Raw genomic sequence first — 9,101 nt, forward strand, 5'->3', positions numbered from 1 at the left:
TGGAGGAGAGGAAGAAGGAGAGAAGAAGAAGAAGGAAAGAGAATGTACAGTATTTGCATTCTTGCCATCAGGCGCAAGAGCTAAGAACATGGTTGGTGGTGTCTCTTCATGTGGCACTGAGTTCTCAGCAAAATCCAAGCAGAACTGCACCCCTCTTGGTTTCCCAGGCAACAGCCAGCCCCCTCCATCACGCTAATGATATAATGATAAGAATGCCGTGTGTAAGTGGCGGGGACTCTAAGGGAAGGGGAGCCACTGATGTCTGGCTTGCTCCACTGGGAGTGTCTGAGGAGGAGTTTAGAGGTAACTGGACAGCAGTGCATGCAATTTCCAGGGGAAAAGTCCAGGCTGTGCTCAAGAGTGAATGCAGGGACTGCATGCTTTAGAATTTAGAGTCCTGGGGGCGCCTGGGTGGCTCAGTCGGTTGAGTGTCTGACTTCAGCTCAGGTCACGATCTCGCGGTCCGTGAGTTCCAGCCCCGCGTCGGGCTCTGGGCTGATGGCTCAGAGCCTGGAGCCTGCTTCCAGTTCTGTGCTTCCCTCTCTCTCTGCCCCTCCCCCATTCATGGTCTGTCTCTCTCTGTCTCAAAAATAAATAAAACCTTAAAAAAAAAAAAAGAATTTAGAGTCCTGGCTATGGAGAAAGTTCACTTACTAGTTGTTGTTATTACAAGTGATGTTAATTAACAAGAGCATATTTTTATCCTTAGAAAAGAAGCTGCCATCAATACCTGTTAATGGGAAAGGCACTCTAGAAATAAAAGGTGTTTGCTTGACCTGACTAGCGGCCTCTTCATTCTTGGGCAGACAGGCCCCTCCCCTTTTCTGACCCCAGAAAACTGTCTACCTTAAGGGGTGCTAGGGCAGGAAAGTGAGGAAACTCTATGTGTTTCAGGCACTTTACTCTCTCAACCTCCCTAAGCAAGCGGCAAAATGAAACCAAATTGTGGAGAAAGAGCAATGCTTTTCTCAGCTTTTTCCTGGATGGAGGTAGGGGTGGATATTGAAATGGGTGAGCTTCCAAGGCTGTTTGCAATCTACTATAAACCTTACATTTTACTCTTATCTTTATCTACTTCCCTACAAAGTCTATGCTTTAAAGCTGCCTTAGCTATTACAATTTACATTGGCTTCTTCTGTCCCTCACCTTCAGAATGTGAACTCTTTGGGGCAAAGATTAATTGTTCATCAGTTTAGAGCACAATTCTGACATGAAGCATACCTCAGTAAATATGCATTTAATTAAGTCATTTTTTTTCAAATGTTTAGAATCTTCTATGTGAAAAGACTTCTTGGTGGGCAATAGGGTGACTGAAATGCTTGACATGAGTTTATGAACTATAAAGATTCATTAAACATACAATAAAGGATTTCAGTGTCATTACCACATATATGCTAAGTCAGAAGAATGGATGCACTTATCTGTTATTAGGGAAAGAAAGAAAGAAAAGGGTGAGGAGAGAAAGAGAAAGCAAGAAAATAGAGTCCTGGGGTGGGTGGTACCATACCCATATAAGAAATAGTGTCTTTGAAAAGTATAGCAAAGTGGGTAGAAATTTAAAAGAAAAAAAAAAAAACAAAACAGAAGAGATTGAAGGAACAGTGGATGATTAATGGTGTCAGAAGCTATATTGTGTCTCTTTCATAGGTATATGAGCTCCCTGCAGGTGAGCAAGCTCCAGAAGATCAGGAACAACCTGCACATTGTTTACTTATCAATGCTTTTCTGGAATCTATCATAATTTCTTACATGTGACAAGCCCTTAATAAATGTTTATTTATTTGTGTTTGATGACTAGCACCAAGTATAGTACCTGGCATGTCATAAATGTTTTTTCATTGTTGCTCACGAAGTGAGGAAGTAGTCAATTATCTCAAGAACTGGAAATTTTCTGTTGACCATTATATATTCATCAGTTCCTTGAGAAATCTCAACTTCAAATATGAATGTGGTTTCCCCCTTCCCATTTATTTGCCATTTGCAGAAGAAGCTTCACAGCTCCACCAAATGAGAAGATTCTGGAAAGAATTCACTTTACAGCAGCATATTCCAAAAATATGGTTTTTGGAATGAGTCATGTGAGATACTTAAAAAAAAATACATGGTCCATTTTGTTTGGGAAAATGTAGCTACTGTGGGTATGATGTGGCATAAAATTGGATATGGTCCTTACTCACATAGTGCTAGACTATAGTAGGAAACACACTCACACCACTCATATTCAACATAGTACTGGAAGTCCTAGCCACAGCAATCAGATAAGAAAAAGAAATAAAAGGCATCAAAATCAGTAAGGAAGACGTAAAACTATCACTTATTTGTGGATGACAGGAAACGATACTATATTATGTCTCTCAGGCAAGGGAAACAAAAGCAAAAATAAACTATTAGGATTAAACCAAAATAAAAAAAAATACTTTGCACAGTTAAGGAAATCGTCAACAAAATGAAAAGGCAACCTACTGAATGGGAGACGATACTCACAAATGATATATCTGATAAGAAGTTAATTCAAACTATATAAAGAATTTATACAACTCAATACCCAAAAACAATCTGATTAAAAAATGGGCAGAGGACCTGAACAGACATTTTTCCAAAGCAGACATATAGATGGACAAGAAGAAGCATATGAAAAGATGCTCACTATCACTAATCATCAGGGAAATGTAAGTCAAAACCACAATGATACAACACTTTGCACCTGTCATGATGGCCAGTATCAAAAAGACAAGAAGTAACAAGTGTTGGCAAGGATGTAGAAAAAAAAAAAAGGAATCCTTGTACATTATTGGTAAGAATGCAAAATGGTGTAGCCACTATGGAAAACAATATCAAAGTTCCTCAATAAATTAAAAAGAGAAATAAAATACAATGCAGGAATTCCACTACTGGGTATTTACCCAAAGAAAACAAAACAAAATGAAACAAAAACTATTTCAAAAAGATACAAGCACCCTTATGTTTATGGCAGCATTATTTGTAATAGTTAAGATATGGAAAGAGCCTAAGTGTCCACTGATAGACAAATGGACAGGGAAGATGTCGTATGTGTGTGTGTGTGTGTGTGTGTGTGTGTGTGTGTGTGTGTGCGTGTTTATACATGTACATATATACAATGGAATATTAGCCACAAAAAGGAATGAGATCTTGCCATTTGCAATAACATGGATGTTATGCTAAGTGAAATAAGTCAGACAGAGAAAGACAAATACTGTATGATCTCACTTACATGTGGAATCTAAACAAAACAAAACAAAACAAAAAAATGAACAAACAAACAAACAAAAGCAGAAACAGACCCATAAATACAGGGAACAAACTGGTTGCTGCCCAAGGAGAGGAGTGTGGGGGTTGGGAAAAATGGTTGAAGTAGGGGAGTACTTCATACACATAGTGATGTGTACTATTACACAACATAGTACTGTGTTGAATATGAAGTAGGGGAGTAGCAGATACTGGCTTCCAGTATGGAATGAATAAATTATGGGGATAAAAAGTACCACATAGGGAATCTAGTCAAGGGTATTATAATAGCACTGTAAAAATAATGAATAAAAATAAATAAAATGTACTCTGGCTCACTAAGGGCTCTGGGAATCCCTGGGATGCAAATATTCCTTACACATTTCCACTAGCACAGCATCCTCACCAGCAATGTGGAACTCAGCTCTGACTTCATTTTCTCACACCTGGAGAGACTGAAGAACATACCCATGTGTGAGCCCCTTTGGGGACAAATAAGTCTGTATCTGTGAAATAGGAGCCCAGCGGATTCTCTTGTGCAGGGAGGGTGAAAAACTTCTCAACCTTAATTGAGTTTGGCACCAGATTACCCCTGTTTAATTCACACAGAAGTAACACCCTGGACACAGCTCTGCTCTCAGTGTTGGGTCTTAATACGTCCCTCTTCCCTGTGCTCAGTGTTCAGTGTCTTTAAACACATTTTGTCTGCTATGTCCCCATGGTGGGGGCTCAGTGAATACTTGCTAACTGAAAAACTACCATTTTTTGTCATTCTTAATAAGGAAACATGTATTTATTCACACAATTTTTGAAGTTTTAGTATCATAAAATATGACACAAAGATATAATTTAAAAAAAAAAGGAAAATGGTATCTTTTACAGGTGTCATGTCCTAAGGATTATTTGCACAAAGTCTAAATAATTAAATAGAAACTACTAAATGACGTTAGTATTAAGTCTGATTTAAAAAAAATCTGAAATTGAATGAGTCTTGCTATCATGTGTCTATTTAATATGGTTATATTTTAAGTTCTTATTAAATCAATGGTGTATTTTACAATAAAAGCTATTTTAGTTTTTAGTAAGATGTCACTTGAATCAATAAATGTTTATTATACTGGCTGAGTACAAGATAAATAAAATCAATTGTTTTCTGTAAAGAGCAGTAATCTGTTAGATGATGGAAACAAAAAGTAAGATCCCATCTTCAATGCTGAAAGCAAAATATTTTTAAAATAAACATAATAAAATATCTGTGACCTATATTTGCAAATAAAATTCATAAAAAGAGCCTCGCATAAAAGGCAAACACTCTGTGTTTCCACAGCGGAAAGCTGAACAATATAAAGATTGCTTTTCCAGGTTAATTTTAAGACATAGATGTGGTTGACTAAAATGTACTGGTTTATTTATTCATTCATAAAATATTTTGAGCGCTTAGTAGATGCCATGTTGAGTGCTGGGGATTCAGTGGCAGAAATCCAGGTGGGTCCTCACAGAGTTTAAAATTTACAATCTTTAATATAAAGTGTATAAATAAATGATACATATAATTTTAAATACTTATATATTTAATTAAATAATAACCAAAATAAAAGAAGCTTATTCTTATGAAATAACAAATGTGTTTATCAAATATCATCTTGATAAAGAAATACCCAGCAGAAAGCCTTTGCTGATAGACAGCATAAATAATAGGGTTGTGTCTGGGTGCCTGGGTGGCTCAGTGGGTTGAGCGACTGACTGTTGGTCTCTGCTGTGGTCATGATCCCACGGTTCGTGAGTTCAAGCCCCACATCAGGCTCTGTGCTGACAGTGCAGAGCCTGTTTGGGATTCTCTCTCTCTCTCTGCCCCTCTCCTGCTAGTGCTCTCTCTCTCTCTCAAAATAAATAAACTTAAAAAAAAAAACATAGGGTTTTGTCTCTTCCTTCAACTAAGACAAGAATCTAGGTCAAAGGAGCAAAATAGATCTAAGGAAAATACCTGAAAACATATATGGAATTTAATATATGATGGAGTAGTAATGGGGAAGAGAAGCAACTTTTAATGATGTGAGGAGAACTGGTTACCTGTTGAAGAATAAAAGTTAATTTTATTTTTACTTTTGAAAGTGAGGAATTCTTTTTTTTTAATCTGTATTTATTTTTTAAGTGATCTCTATGTGCAATGTGGGGCTCGAACTCATGACCCTAAGATCAAGAGTAGTACACTCTATTGACTGAGCCAGGCAGGGGCCCCTAAAAGTTAATTCATATCCACATGTTACAGCACATGCCAAAACAAACAATAAATAGATTCATTAAGTCTATGTACTCATTACATACATGAGTATACACACATACACACACACACATACATATATAATAAAATGGAACTACTCAGATTATATGAAGCATAACAACTTTCTTAGGTTTAAATTAATAGGGAAAATCAGAAAGGAATAGATGAATTCAATAGCACAGATATTAAATATTCATGTATGGGAAAATAATATGATAAAAAATTAAAAATACAAAGCAAGAAAAAACACCGACACCAAATATAACATGACATAATATGACTTTCATATTTGATGAGGAACTAACTCACACAACTTGATGAAGAAAAAAAATCAGATCCCCAGTAGAATTGGAAATAGAAAGGAGAGGTAAAACTGACATAAGAGGAAATACATTTAGATTTAACAGATATAGTCTGTCCAGATAATCATAGAAATGTATAATAAAGACATTAAATGCATAATCTATATATATTAATAGAAACAAGGACAACATTACTGTGAAATATCTATACTTAAAATGTGGTGGTTTCAGTGTAATTGAGAGGCCATTTGACCAGACCCATTAACCATCAACCTCTTTCACCTGACCTATGGCTTACATTCTTAAGACATTGTTCATCCTGCTCCCCAAATATATCTTGGATCTGACCAACTCTTCATTTATGCTTCCACTGCCTTAGTTTTAAGCCACATTAACTCTTGTTTGGAAAATTATTGTAGCATCTTCCCTGATCAGCCCATTTTCACTCTTTTTTATTCTGCACCCTAAAGACAGTGGCATCATTTTAAAACACAAACTGCACTAAGTTCTTCTGCATAAAGACGCCACTGACTTGTTATTATATCTAGGATAAACCCCATACCCTTCATTGTGGCCCACAAGCTGCAGCATAATCTGGCTCTCATTGGTGGTCTTTGACCTCATTTTCTGATTCCCCTATTTCCTCACAATACTCTGGCTCTCTGTTTTCTTTCTAGTCCCTTTCCATCCTCAAGACCTCCTTTGAACACCCTGTTCCCTCTGCCAAGAATGTCATTGTCTCTTCCCTTCCCAGCCTGATTCTTCCCCCTCCTTGAAATCATGCCATACCTGTCCTAGAGCAGGGACTTCTTTAACACCATGCCCATATCAAACTCCCTACCTTGGACCCCTACCTACTGCCATCCTTCACATTCCTTTTCCTCTTTGCGGAACACACAATTGTGATTACTCATTTGTTTTTTTTTTTGGGGGGGGGGGGTCAATCTCTTGACTAAATTCTAAGTTTCACAAGTAGGGTATATTTTGTTCTCTAAGAATCATGCACAGTGCCATATACATAGCTAATTAGCTATTATATTTATTTATAAAAATAAACCTATTATATTTATTTATATATTATCTAAATTATAACTATTTGGAGAAAGAAAGAATGAATAAATGAATGAAATCTCTCTGTTCTCATTACTCTCGTCTTTCTACTTCCACACTTGCTCTCACACTTGGATAAGAAAATTGTTTTTCTTTTTCTCCTTTCAGAATCCCATAAACATACCTATTATTCCATAGATAACTCTTTGCTCACTGATATGTTTACTGTCTTAAGTGTTCCACCTGCTGGTAAACACCTGCAGAAGTGCTTCTCAGCTCTCATTGCATTAGCTTTATCTAGAAAACTTTGAAAAATGCTGATGTCCAGTCCCTTCCCACCACCAAGTTTCTGATACAACTGACGAGGCGGAGACCAGGTGTCCATATTTTAAAGTGCCCTGATGGCCATGGTTGAGATCCACTCTCCTGGGAAGAAGTTTCTGCTTCTGCGTCAAGACTATCCCTGAGCACTTCTCAAGGGCATATCGGGTATGTGCAGGTCTGCACTGGCAGACCTAATGTGCAGGTGTTGAATAGGCATGTTCCTGGAGTAGTTGTCAAGAGTCTGCATTCTGGGGGCTGCTTCATATGTCAGGTCTCATTTATTGCCTGTAAGATAAACTTCTCTGACCACCTCATCAAAAGTCAAACTCCATTTCTCTCTGCCATAAAATCCTCTTTGTCACATACCCAACGCCACTCTGTAAGGAGGATCAAGCACAATGGTGGGGTCACTCGGGAGAGGAAATACTAGGATTCTTCCTTCCTGAGAGTGAAAGAAGTCAGATCATTCACTTAAACTGTCTAAGAGGCCCTTTGGGAACCCAGAGACGAAGATATTGTTACAACACACCGCCTTTCCCACAACTTTGTTAAATTTATGTCCCCAAATTAACATTTGTAACTAACAGAGGGGTATAAGGTGTACAAGTAACAGAAATAGAAGAGAAATATATCAGAGAAATGAATGTTGCTTCTAATTAAAGAGATTGTTTTCCTTCTTCATAGACCTTAGGGATTTTCTCTACTGACTACGTGTTACTGTAACAAACAGCAAAATAACGGTAATAATATGTTTTCCTCCAGAAATAAGAAAATGCTGATGTGAGTCACAAATGCGTTTAAAGCAACTATGAAGATTGCTCTGGGGAGGGGGGAAGCCACTGCCCTTCCTCTCCCCCAGGTTCCTTTCAAAATCCAACATCAATAGTCTAAGACTCCAAAATATTTGCATTTGCAATTTTATTGCTTTCACCCAATAAACTCTGTTTCTATAATTTCTCAGTTCTGCAGAATTTAAAATGTGTTTCTCTCGTTTAGCCGAAATCAGGTCAATTTTATTGGCTCCTAAAACTGGGTAGTTAGTTGGTTAGCAAGACTATGAAGAGGTATCAAATGACTCCAGGTTTATGGAAATAGCTTTAAATAGATTCCAAGTTTATGGAAAGATTGAACCTCAACCATGCTGACTGCAGCAGAAAGTGGAAATTAAGTCTTCCCTGAGGATGGTCGACTGTTTAATATAATTTCTAATGATGAAACATCTTTAAATTAGGAGGAGTGCAGCTATTTTGACCACAGAGGGAAATATATAATGTAAAACCTGAAAGAATGAAGAATGAAAGTGAATTGAATAAGAAAAGATGAGAAGCAAAATAGCATTTCAAATCCTAAGATGATAAAAGTCTGTCCTCCGGGGACCGGTTTTCAAAAGTGTCCTCTACAATAACATCCATCCCCAAACAGCACTGGTGTTTGCAAATAGGTCCCAATTACATGACTTGATTGCAGATTCAAACCAGTGTCTTATGCACCCACTAGATTCAATGCCCTTTCTTCTACTTCTCTGCCCTTGCAGTGCTGGATGAAGGGCAGCTTCACAGAATTGCAAATATTTTTCTCTTGGGCAGTGTAAGGGAGGGGAAGTTTTCTTCTGTCTTTATAAGGTTCTTTTAGCTGGTCTATTAATTAAATTGACATGAGACAGATTAAGAGGAGAAAAACAAATTTAATTTTGTACATATGGGAGCCCCACAAAGACATGAGAGGCTCTAAGAGAGTCAGCCAATTGAGGGGACTGGAGCTCAAAGGGAAAGAAGACAATTCACAGGAAGATGGGAAGAGCAGTATTTGGAAAATCAATTTTTGTCAGAGCATGCTGAGACAACGGGACCTGGAGAGCGATCTGAATAGACGTGCCCTGAGGAGCTCCCTCCAGTTTA

The sequence above is a fragment of the Lynx canadensis genome, chromosome E2 (assembly GCF_007474595.2).
Source record: "Lynx canadensis isolate LIC74 chromosome E2, mLynCan4.pri.v2, whole genome shotgun sequence".
Lineage (NCBI taxonomy): Eukaryota > Metazoa > Chordata > Mammalia > Carnivora > Felidae > Lynx > Lynx canadensis.